Source organism: Merops nubicus, unplaced genomic scaffold (assembly GCF_000691845.1).
Source record: "Merops nubicus isolate BGI_N331 unplaced genomic scaffold, ASM69184v1 scaffold4387, whole genome shotgun sequence".
NCBI classification, from domain to species: domain Eukaryota; kingdom Metazoa; phylum Chordata; class Aves; order Coraciiformes; family Meropidae; genus Merops; species Merops nubicus.
The window spans coordinates 141,137-152,660 of record NW_008622369.1 but is presented as its reverse complement, the minus strand read 5'-3'; the positions used below and the strand labels follow the sequence as shown (position 1 = coordinate 152,660).

General features: G+C 38.4%; 1 protein-coding gene across 1 annotated transcript in view; it reads left to right on the top strand.

The window, feature by feature from the left end:
- Window positions 1-11,524, top strand: part of CDKAL1 (CDK5 regulatory subunit associated protein 1-like 1) — a gene marked incomplete at its 3' end in the record, with an annotated part of 265,833 nt that overhangs the window by 132,054 nt on the left and 122,255 nt on the right. The window lies entirely within an intron of this gene.

Below are 11,524 nucleotides of genomic sequence, written 5' to 3'. Positions count from 1 at the left end.
TCCCTACTGAAGTGCATGGGCTAGAGGAGTCTCGTCTTGGTAGGAATAAGCAAGATTTGAGTTCACTAGCTAAAGAATACAAGCTGCAGAAAATTGCAAGAAATCTCTGGGGCTTTATTCTTTGGTTTAAGATACACTTCACTGAGATAGTCTTAACAACATGCTGAGTAGAAATCTTTAGGAAATAGCTTGGTTGTGTTTTTAGAGCTTTGCATTCTGTCTCAAACTCTCCTATCTGTCACAAGGTTTTATTCTTTTTTTTTTTTTTTAATGTATTTTACCATTTTTCATCATCTTGTACAAAAGCAAATCAAGCTTTTAGCAATTTTCACAGTTAGTGTCTTCGCTTTCATTCTGAAGTCACAGTATTAAAAGTGTTTTGGCATAGACTGCTGCTTTTGTCACTGCTGCTCTTCTTATGAGTACTCTCAGAAGCCTTTTTTTTTAATAAAATAATCTGTTGCTAGAAATAAGAAACTTCTCTACCCAGCTAAGGGACACTGTAGTAGTCTTAATTTGATATAATCTGATGAAAGTGGAAAATATATTGCTTTCCTTCAATCAGTAGTGAGTGTGAGCATGTCACAAATCTGTGAATGGTTTTGATGATCTCTGATCTTCCTGTTTCTAAATATTTTTTACCTTCTGCATTTTTGTCGTGTCCTCCCTTTCAGACTTCCCAGACTTGTATCTGAAAGATAACTAGGGAATGCTGGCAGCCTCCTGTGTACATTTCCACCAGACAAAATAAACTTTTTGTAGGGAATGTGCTTTTAACTTCCCAGCTGAAGAAAGGGTTTTAAAAGTATGATTTGTTTAAAAAACAAAATAAATTGAATGAAATGTTGATTAATCTTCATGTCAGTTGATTAGGATAAAATCCAGATGTAGTTCTGTTATCTCTTAAGAAAGGTATGAAGCTGTGTTACTGGTTGCAAACATCTTTCATCAGTTGTTTTAAAAGGTGCTGCATTTTCTTAATTTATTTTGTTAGAAGTCACGTTGCTAAATAGGATGATATTTGGCTTTCTGTGAAAAAAAAAGTATGTGGGAAAATACAAATCATTTTTCACTTTTTATATCCAGTGAAGAGGAAAAAGTTGTTCCAGTTTTGTACCTTTAAAAACCAGAAACATTTAGCAGTTGCATACAACTGTCCATAAGCAACTACTAGGCAAGGGTTTATTTCACTATGGTAAGGAAAATGCCTGATAAGTGGCATAAAGCAACAGCAGTCATGTAAAAGCATAAATTAATTTGAAGATCTGGACAGAGCTTCCCTAGAGAATCATCCTAAAAGCAACGATTTTGGTTCATTGACAGTTTTTGCCATATTTATTGGAGTAAAAGGTTTGGCCAGTTTTATCTGTCTTATTCTTGTAACCTGCAAAGCTAATGACAAAGTTTATATAAATACATTGTTTTCCTTCAACAACACTCAGTCATAAGTTAAATGTTTTAAAAATATCAGTTTCCAAAGACATTGGTTTTTTTTTCTTTTAAATACTGATTTGTAGTTTTGCATGAACTCTTCTATCATCAGAACAGCTTTTGTACTTAAACACGAGTTTTCCAAACATTTCACAAAGACCTGTTTTCCTTCAAATAGCCATGTATTTGAATTTCTGATCATTCCAAGCGTCAGGTCACTGGCTTGCTTGCATGCTTGGAATTGGCAGGTTTCTTTTAATCTCTGTTGAAGTTTCTGTACCTTTCAATTGTCAGAATGGGAGGAGAATGGAAATAAAAAGAAAAGGAAGGTGCAGATTAATACAGTGAGTTCTAGATGGCACAGCTGCAGTAGACCAAAGAATTCCTCAGAGAGCAATGATAATACTCATGCCCCCAGTGAATGAGGAAAAACTTGCCCCTATGGATAATATAATTGAATAAAGGACTAAAAATTTTAAAATAGATAAAATATTAATATAAAATATTAAAACCCACTTCATTCAGTAGAAGCCTAAGTTGCACATACTGTTCTAGCAGTGTGTGGAGTCATCCTCAGCAGGGAGGTATCCTGAGCATTGGGTTTTGCTGCCCTTGCCCCACACTTCAGTCCTTTGAAATATGCCCAGTTTATGTTGTTTGAGTTGCTCAGGTGGATCTTTAACATGTACCTAGACATGAGGAAATTTAGTTACATACTAATTAGTGTCTTGCTGCTTCTCAGGAAAATAGACAGTATTCTCTGTCTAAAATACTACGAAATTTTCACAACACATTTTCTGTATATAGGTGGAACAGCTTTTTCCTTCATTAAAAGCCTACTTTTTGATAAGCTGCTTCCTAAACTGCTTATAGATTGGAATTTATTTGTAAGTGCCAAGAAGTTATTACGGGTTCTGATTTTTACTCAAAAAAAAAAAAAAAAAAAATTCATGAGCCTATTCTGGGATACTATCTGGTTAGAAAGTGTACAGTGGATGGGATTATGACCAGAGGCCTCTTCAAGCTGTTGGAAGCATTTCCTTTGTATTGTGTTCCTGGGTCTGTGGCTGGGCTTTGGTCTGGTGAGCCTTTAGATTTATTTATACAGTGCCCACGCTCACAGATTCCATGGAAATAAAAATGGAGGAACAGAAAATGCCACTCATCTCTGAAGTGTTTCATCTGCCTCTGTATCTGGGAATCAGATACAGGTAAATCCTGTTCTGTCCTTAAAGACATTTGTCATTTGAAGGGAGGCTGTTAATCTCATGAAAATCATCATTATACCTGTGAGATACAATCTGACAATTCAGTACTTTTAGTTTTTTATTCAGTAAACGTGGTGCTAACAGTGCCTTATGTACTTACAGATGCTTGTAGCATGTACAGTTTTGGGATGAGAAGCAACCATATGTTTTGAAATGATAAATTCTCCATGCATTTGGGCCTTCTCATTTGGAAAAAAAAAAAAAAAAATTATTTGGAATCATGCAGTGGTTTATAGTTATACAAGATATTAGATGCTTTTTGATGTGCTGCATACTAAATTGGGTCATTAGTAAAAGAGCCTTTACCATAATTATTCAGGGTGTAATCTAAAATACTAAATTTTTTATCTGCTGGGTTTTTTTCAGCTGCAGATGTTGTTTGTGCTTACGTAAGTGGGTAACGTGGAGCAATAAAAGCAGATCAGAAAATCTCAGTACTTGATAATGAAGCCACTGTATCTACATTATCTGCATCTTGGAGTCTTTACTTCAAAATAAATCTAATCTCCTTAACCAAACTTTCCCACTCCCCACGATCCAAAGCTGTTTCAAAGGCAGAACCTTGGTTTCAAGCTCTCTGTTCCCACCAAGGGGTTGGAGCACATTTGCTGTGAACCTGGAGCGTGGCCACCGCTCTGATTTCCTCAGAAGTGAAGTTTGCCCAGCCCAGAGTCACCCTGCAGACTGAACAAACCCATAGCTGGGAAGGAAGGCTGAGAAAGTGCACTTCATGGTTTCAACCAGCATGTTGTTTCCCTTAATCATGGTACTAGGGCTGAGAAAAGTTGGGGTTTGCAGTTTAGCCACAGAAGGCATCCTCAGTTTTCCTCTCAGAGGGAATCTGGCCAGCCAGTGGAGATAGTACTGCATTTTCCAAAATGCTCTCTCCCAGTCCTAGCAGTCCATTTGAACGTATACATCACAAAGAACATAGGTTGCTTATTTGAAGTTTGGTCTCAAAATGAGATTTTGAGATATGTGCCCTTGTCTAGTGTCTTTCCTCTCTGAAAATGTTGATTTTGATGACATATGGCATTGAGGGATACTTGAGGATTTTACCTGTGTGGCAGATAAAAATTTGAGTAAATGGATATGATTTTGGTCAGGGAAAAATGTTTTAGCTCAGATTTATTTATTTATTTTTAATAAAAAGTTAAAATGACATTATAAAATGGAAAAAGTGAAGGAGAAGGTTCAATACTAGGATCTATTTTATAGTCCTAGCAAAGCCTGCAAGGAATGCACATGTGTACAGTTACCTTGTGTGCTCCTACCCATCTGTATTTGCACAGAGCTACTGCTGGAATTGCACAGACTGCCAGATGGCAAAGATGCTGTCATCCTGTAGCATCCACGTGTACCAAAAGTGACATAAGGTATATATCCTGCTTTAGAAGTAACCTCCAGGCATTTATTCTACAGTCATGTTATGGAGTTCCTGGCAAGTGCTCTAGTGAGACAGTTGTTTATATCCACGTGCAGTGACTGATAGGGAGGGATGGTTGGGAAAAATCCATTAAAACAGTGGTAGTGGATAAACAGTGGACAGGAGTTAGTCTGGAAAGTCAAAAATGAGGCCAAATGTTTAGTAGGTTGAAATTAATTCATGTTAGTAGCACAGTGTTAGAGAATAATTTTTGCCTTCATTTTTTTTTCTTATGTTTTATGTATTTTTTTCCTTAGGTTTTTACTTCACTTTTTTGTTCACTGTCCCAGTCCGAAGGGAATGCAGGTGATCCAGAGTGTAAAAGGGCCGGGGCTGGGGCTTGTGTCTCAGCCTTACCTTACATCCCTTTCAGGTTTACCACGAACTGTACTTGCAGAGTTGCCTGTGATTTTAGTGCAGCACTCTCTGAGGGCGATGGGATGCTTCCCAATCTGTGTAAGGGAGGCAGTTCACACCTGCCATTCCCCTGCCTGCCTAATTTCACATGACTAGTTGAGTAGTCGTCTTTGTCACCTGTCAAAATGAGTCTGTCTCAAACCATACCACATGCCATCTGTGGGCTTCATCTCCGTTATTAATTCAGGAGGTTTGAGGGATACACCAGCCATGGATTTGGAGCCTGCGTGGGGACAGTGTCTCTAGATGCAGGAGGAGTGCCCAGCTTACAGTACCACGAGTCCCTGTAGTATTTTTTAGCTCTCTGGCTTTGCTTTTTCAGGTCAGGTCAGTGTTTATGTTCCTTAACCTTGTTGAAGCTGATACCCTACAGATGGCTTCCTCCTCAAACGTGCCCTGACACAGCACACAGAGCTGAGTTACAGTTAAATAACTAATTTCCTTTTCTTTTTTCCAGATTTTTTTTCCTCTGAGCACACTGAATGTTTTTGAGCGTTGTGCATGAGCTCAAGTTTTTCATAAGCTCAAGGGGAAGCTGATTTGAAATGTGTTTAAGAAGGGAATAATATACACATATTCTTCAATGGCAAATAAAAGGGCAGGATGATTTCAGGAATTAAAGGCCTTTACACCATGTATTTGCTTTGTTTCTAGCATTATTTTTGTTATTTTCATAGACTGCTGCATTTGAAAGTGCCAATTAAAATCTGTTGATTTGACCAGAAAAAATGAAAACTGTGGCATACATTTAAATAAATGAATAGTTAAGCCTCTGACCTCTGATTACTGAGAGTTTTGTAGTGTTTTGTAGTCAGTGGACCATGCAACTTTCCCTTGCTGTAATTACATAGTTGTCTCAGTGCAAACTGTGTCTGTCTTGCTAGCAGTAAAACTGAAAGAAATCTCAGATTCTGAGAGGAGGGAGAGAGGGGCAGTTACATCTAGGATTCAAAAAAAGAAAAGAAAAAGGGGGGTGGGAAAGGATGCTTACTGCTTTGGTGGTATTATATTAAATAGTTTTTTGTTCTATGGATGCTGTGTGTGCCTCTTTGCTTACTGTGTGTATTCCAGCTTTTCTTTTTTTTTTTTTTTTTTAATAACTCATCTATCTCTCCTGTTCTTCCCCTTTTTCTGTGGTGAACTTACCCCAGAGTGAATGTATATTTGGATATTATGGGGTTAGGAAAGGGATAGATCTCTGCTGTGCTTTGAGGTACATTTTGTGACACCATTTTCTCTAATCTGCAGTTTTTAGATCTCAGTCTTAGTGTGCCTTAATGTCCGTAAGTGCTTGGTGACATGTTTGTTGCCAGCTGATGGAATATGATTTGGCATAATAAATGTCAAAAGAAGAACACATCTTACTCTTCTTGAAGGATTTGTGTTGTATTTGTGAACCTTGGGTGTTCTCAAAAACCTTAACAATATTACTGTATTGACTGTTCATTAAAGTTCCCAAGGTTTCCTTCCAAATAAAGTAGAAGAGAATATTTGTGGTGCTGGGGATTAAGCTCCTGTTCTTTGTAACGCTAGTAGAAAAAAAGCTTTGAGAAGCACAGAGAAAGAACTCTCTTATTTATGCAAGATTCAGTTCTTCATCAAGACAGAATATTTTATGCGTGCATTTAGTGCTCTGCTGTATTTAATAATCTGTGCATAAAAACTGCTGCTGCAAAAAGGGGTTAACATTAAGTAGCACATTGCTTGACCAGTTAAATCTGTGCATGTTAACTGTACATTAATTATGATTTGCTCATATGAATGTTTCTCTCGTTAGATATCACAAGAGTGAAGCGTATTTAAATGCAGACAGATCCACACTCAGTCTCGTGTTGAGTGTCAAGTTGTCTGGCAGCTACTTATAATACTGGCTCATCCTAGCAGACCCTTGGAGCTGTGGCTTATTTCATTTGCAGAAAATAAAAATCACCATTAATTGAGCAGCATAGGCAAGGAACGGGTAGTACATATATGGGAAACTGCATTTTTGCTAAAAAAGTTGGAATTTTAGCAGTTGCTGTGCACTGCAAAGCATTGGCCAGAAGCTATAGTCAAACACATAGCTTGCATAACAAACTGTGCCATCTTCTTTTAGTAGTTCTGCCTTTGTTGAAAAATAAATAAGATTTCACTTTCCCAGTTATTTATAAATAAAGTTCTACCAGCCATTCCAGGCTGTTCTGGAAGCTTCTCTTTAGTTCAGATGCATAAACCCTTTTGTTTTCTTTGACAGATGAGCTGTCACACTGTGCTTTGCAACATCATCTCCATAACATTCAGTAAGACTATTTGCTTCATTAGGCTTTGGCATTTGTTTTAAAAAAAAGATTTTTTTTTTTTTTAGGGTGATTATTCTTTAAAAATGAGAAAAGGGAAATATACCTTGTTCTAGAAACTTAATAAGACTGCACAATAATATTGGCTTTGGGTTTCTGTACCATTGTGAATTGAGGAAAAGGCATAAAATCTCTTCTACCCAGTCTGATTTTAGTTAGTTCAGTTGTGTTAGATGTGCAAGAGCTGATGAAGAATGTAAATTCTGTACTATCAGTCTTAACATTATGATTTTGAATATCTTTGTTCTGTTTTGCTGTGAAATTTAGCTCAGCGACTTGGATATCTACAAAAGAAAGTGATAGCACTTCCCTAAAAATTTAGGGTTTGTTTCAAACTTTCCACTATTTTCTTTCCGCTGTGACCTGCTAAGGCAGATGCTGGTTTAAGTATTGTACTTCTTGTCTGAAATAAAAACAATAGGGAGGTTTCCTGGCCCTGCTTCATCTCGGTGCAGCTGAACGCTGGTGGGGTGTGCCTTTCATTCAGTGACTTCTGAGCAGAAACCTTCAATTCTTTTCTACCGTATGGGGTTCTCATTTTTGAGGTGGTGAATAAGTGTGTAGTATGGATGAAAGTGGCAAATCCATTTCACTCATCCACGTTTCTGAAGACCAAAAGGTGGTGTGGCAGTCCTAGTCGTCTGTTGTATGTGTGTGCCTCTCAATGCTTTAATTTATTTTCCAGGCTTTATTAGCATAAAGTATGATTGAGATAGTTATTTAAAGTAACGGTGTGCTGTTGCAATAAATCACCTTTTTAGGGAGCTTCCCAATGTGTGTTTCTCATACATACTGCAAAGAGGAGGATTCATTTACTTCTGGAGAAAAATATTTCATCTGAGGAATGCTTAATGATGAGAAAATAGAGAGCACCATGGAGAAAATTAAAAAATGTGTGTTTTCTTGCACATCAGAATGAATCATTTCACAAGGAATTAGCATTAGTTATTTGGTTGGCTGGCTTAAAGTCATTAAGCCACCACTCTGGCCATGAATTAAATGTACATTTTATCTTAAAGTGAATCTATTTCTTGAAACTGGACAAATGGCACTCTGAAGCTCCACAGAGTCTTTTTAGGATTGTAACGATGGCTGCAGCAGCAACAGGAACATTCATCTTTGAAAACACAAACATTTTCTGCATGTTTCCAACCCCAAAACTTCCATCAGCTTGTGTGGGAGCTGATGGCACACAAGGAATACCAGGAAATTGGGGAAGTCAGTGTGGCACTTTACTGCTGAATGTATCACTGGATCAGCTGTGTTTTGGTGAGACTCAGATGTACCTGGGCTCATGACTCCATAAAAACTGAGCAATGAGCCATCAGCACCTACCTAGGGGAGAGGCAGATGCTTTATATTTTATCCAATGCAAAGTGGGTCCTACTTTCCCATTGGAAGCAGGCTCTGACAGCAATACCAGTTTTCTTATCATGGAGTGTTTTGGCAACCTGAGTAGGAGAGTTCTTGGTATTTCTGTGTTTAAAAAGAAAAATCGGGTAGCTAGTGTTTGGTGCCATGTGTTTGCTTCTTTGTGCCCTGACTCACGTGAAGAGATGCAACAGGCCTCAGCTGGAGGTTTGAACTCTGAAATGCAGCATTGTACTGGGCTGTTAGCCAAACGACACTTTTTGTACAAGAACTCCTCTTAGCCTGTCCTCACTTTTAATAAAAGGTGTGGCAAGCTTTTCAATGCATGTAGATGTTTTTGGTATGGCTTGGGTTAAGAGAGTAGGCTTAACCTGTAGCCACCAGGGAATAAAAATTGCTTGGCTAGCTCGGGTTGTGTATTTTATGAGGCTGAAGCAGGAGAGGGATCCCACATGTAGGAGAGGAGCTGGGAAGAGCTAGGGCTGAGCAGTTGGTGCTCATGGCTAGTTTTGCTATCAGCCAAATCCCAGATTGCACTCTGGTTTATATCCACTTCTAAGGGTGGCCTGAGCAGGGTTTCATTTGGTAATGTGGAAGGCATTTTTCCCATATGACAAAACAGATTTTTGCACTCCCATCTGGCAACCCAAAGTTTTCATTTTAAGGTTCAAATTGCTTCGGTCAGAACTGTACAAGCTTCTAACTGCTCCAGTGTGACCTCCCTTTATCCTAATGATAGGATAAAGACTCGGGTGTAAGTCCTGTCACATTACATGTGGTCGGGGTTGCCACTGAGCTTGCTCATCCTATGGCTTTGTTACACCTCCCCTGATCCATGTACAGATGGGGAGGAGGCAATGCCTCCCAACCCGTGTCCTTGGGGAGGTCTGTGATTGTACAGCCTACACATCCTCGGGTTTTGACAGCCCCATTACTCACGGGGAACAGGAATCAGGGGGAATGTTCCCTCTTCATTAGCCTTAACAAAACTGTTGTGGGCTTTCCAGGCTTGATCGTACTGTGTCATCATAGCCATGGCTGCACCACTAGATCACATCTGTTCCTGAACTGCACTGCAGCAGAGGAATTTATAAAATGGACTGCAGCCACTTGATTTGTATCCAGACCATGCTAGTGGTGGCATCACCAGGCTTCTGAAAGACAACAGTCAGCAGACAACCCTTATGACATGTCCCAAGCTAACATCTGCCACAAGGGAAGCACTTTTGAGGGAGTGCCATTTTGTTGTGGTTCCATATGGATGAGAGTTTTTCTTGGGCTTTATTGCTGGCAGAGGACAAAATCCTTTTGCTCAGAAGCAAGTTACTCGGATCATCATGACTCAGAAGCAAGGCAGAATACAAATATGGGATTTTTGCCTACTTTAGGTTAGCAGAAAGAATTACTGTCCCAACAGCTTGCTGGTACTGACATGAAGATGCACAGATATTGATGTTTATTGTCTCTGTGATTCTCTGTGGGTGTGTGTGGTGTCCTTGCAAACAGGAGGAGTGATTTTCTGGTTAGGTGGTTGAATTTGTGTATTGTAATTGCTAGGATAAATTATACTGACTAGATAAAAATCTTTCTGGCAATATGCCTTGTGTTCAGATCTACTCCAGCTGCTAAGACCTTGAAAAAAATATTTCCTATGTGATTAGTATCCTAAAGGATATTTCACACTCCTTGTTAGATTCTGAACGTAGACGACTTCTATTTTTTGTAAAGTCAGCATAAAACAAATTATGCTACTCTTGGATCTTTTTGTTTCCATATGAAATGTTTTTGTGTAGTGGTTGCCTTTGCTCATAGACATATTATTAGATTCCAGGAGATGGGGAAAAAGACAATCAGCTATTTCAGTCATGATTAAGGACAGAAATTTTCTTTCACAATTACATAGTTTCAGAAAAGTTGTTCATTTATTGTTTCCAGATGGAAATAAAATTCTATATTGCATTTTTTCTTGTAACTGAAATACGTAATTATATGTAATAATGCAAAGCACTTTGTAAAAAAATATTTAAAATCATATATATTTATAAAAAAACCAACAGGAAACAGATGTTAAGCTTAGCACGTTGAGACACAGCAAAGTACGACTGCATTAGCCCACGATGTCCTTCAAGTGCTCTCTGGGATATTAACTAAGATTTTTATTAAGTGATGAAATGTGGTATTCTGTGTGCAGTCTGTGGTGTGGGAAGATCTATCAGCATTGACTAAGTTCTGTGCATAGCTGTAATTTAATCAAACTTCTGTGGTAAAGTACTTCAGTGGAGTTTTAGGTGTGGCATGGATAGAAGGTAAGACTGGAAGAATGTTACCTTAAAGCTCTGGTTTTTAAATGTGATTTTTATATCCGAACATTTACAAGGTTTGGAAGAATGATTTATCCAGATTTCTGATGTAAACACACAAAACATTTTAGTTCATGGTTCTGTTTCCTTCTGAGCTGCTAATTCCAAGATTGTGGTTAAAAAAGGTAATTTTAAGAATGTCAGTGATACTTAAAAGTGAAAGGCAAAGAAACAGTGGGTCATCAGGTATTTCTGGCTTGTGTTTAGTTTGTGTTAATAATTTATGTTTGGCTAAATTCACCAAGTTAATTGTTATGATCCTGTAGTACTTGGCGGGAAATCAGTTTATCAGCAGGGCCTTTGATTTAGATCTAGGACTGAAAAAGGAGGAACATACTCAATAGGACTTCAGTGTTAAAAGCACATGCAGCATGTTTTGTGTAGCCTTAGATACAGAAGGTAAGCAAAGGGAGGACTTCACAGCAGGAAGAGTTGTTTGCAACCTCCTCTTTCCTAGAAGGAGCTCTGAGTGTCCAGAACATACCTGAAACCTGTGGCCCCAGCAGCTAGGCTGGATGAGGGTTTCCAGATGTGCAGTGTGTGTGTTGTATGTGCATTTCTGGTATCTGTGACAAAAAATGTGCTTCCTGAAGAATGCAAATTCTTTGATACTGAGAGACTGATGTGCATCGTATCATTCTAAAACAAAGTGATACAGAGGAAAAGTGAATTATGTTTTTGAGCTTACATTCATGGCTTTTGTGCATACAGGGACCTGGAGTGACAATTGAAAAGTTCAGTTAATTAATGCTAGGCATTTTGTGTCCTATTAGTGCAGAACCAAGGGAAATTATTTTAAATGACAACATTTGTGTTCTTAATCCTGAAAGATTATTGACAACAGGGATTGCAGAAGCTATAAGATTGCTCTTCTTATATGGGGGATAACTGGAAGAAGCAGTTCTGGCTAGAGTC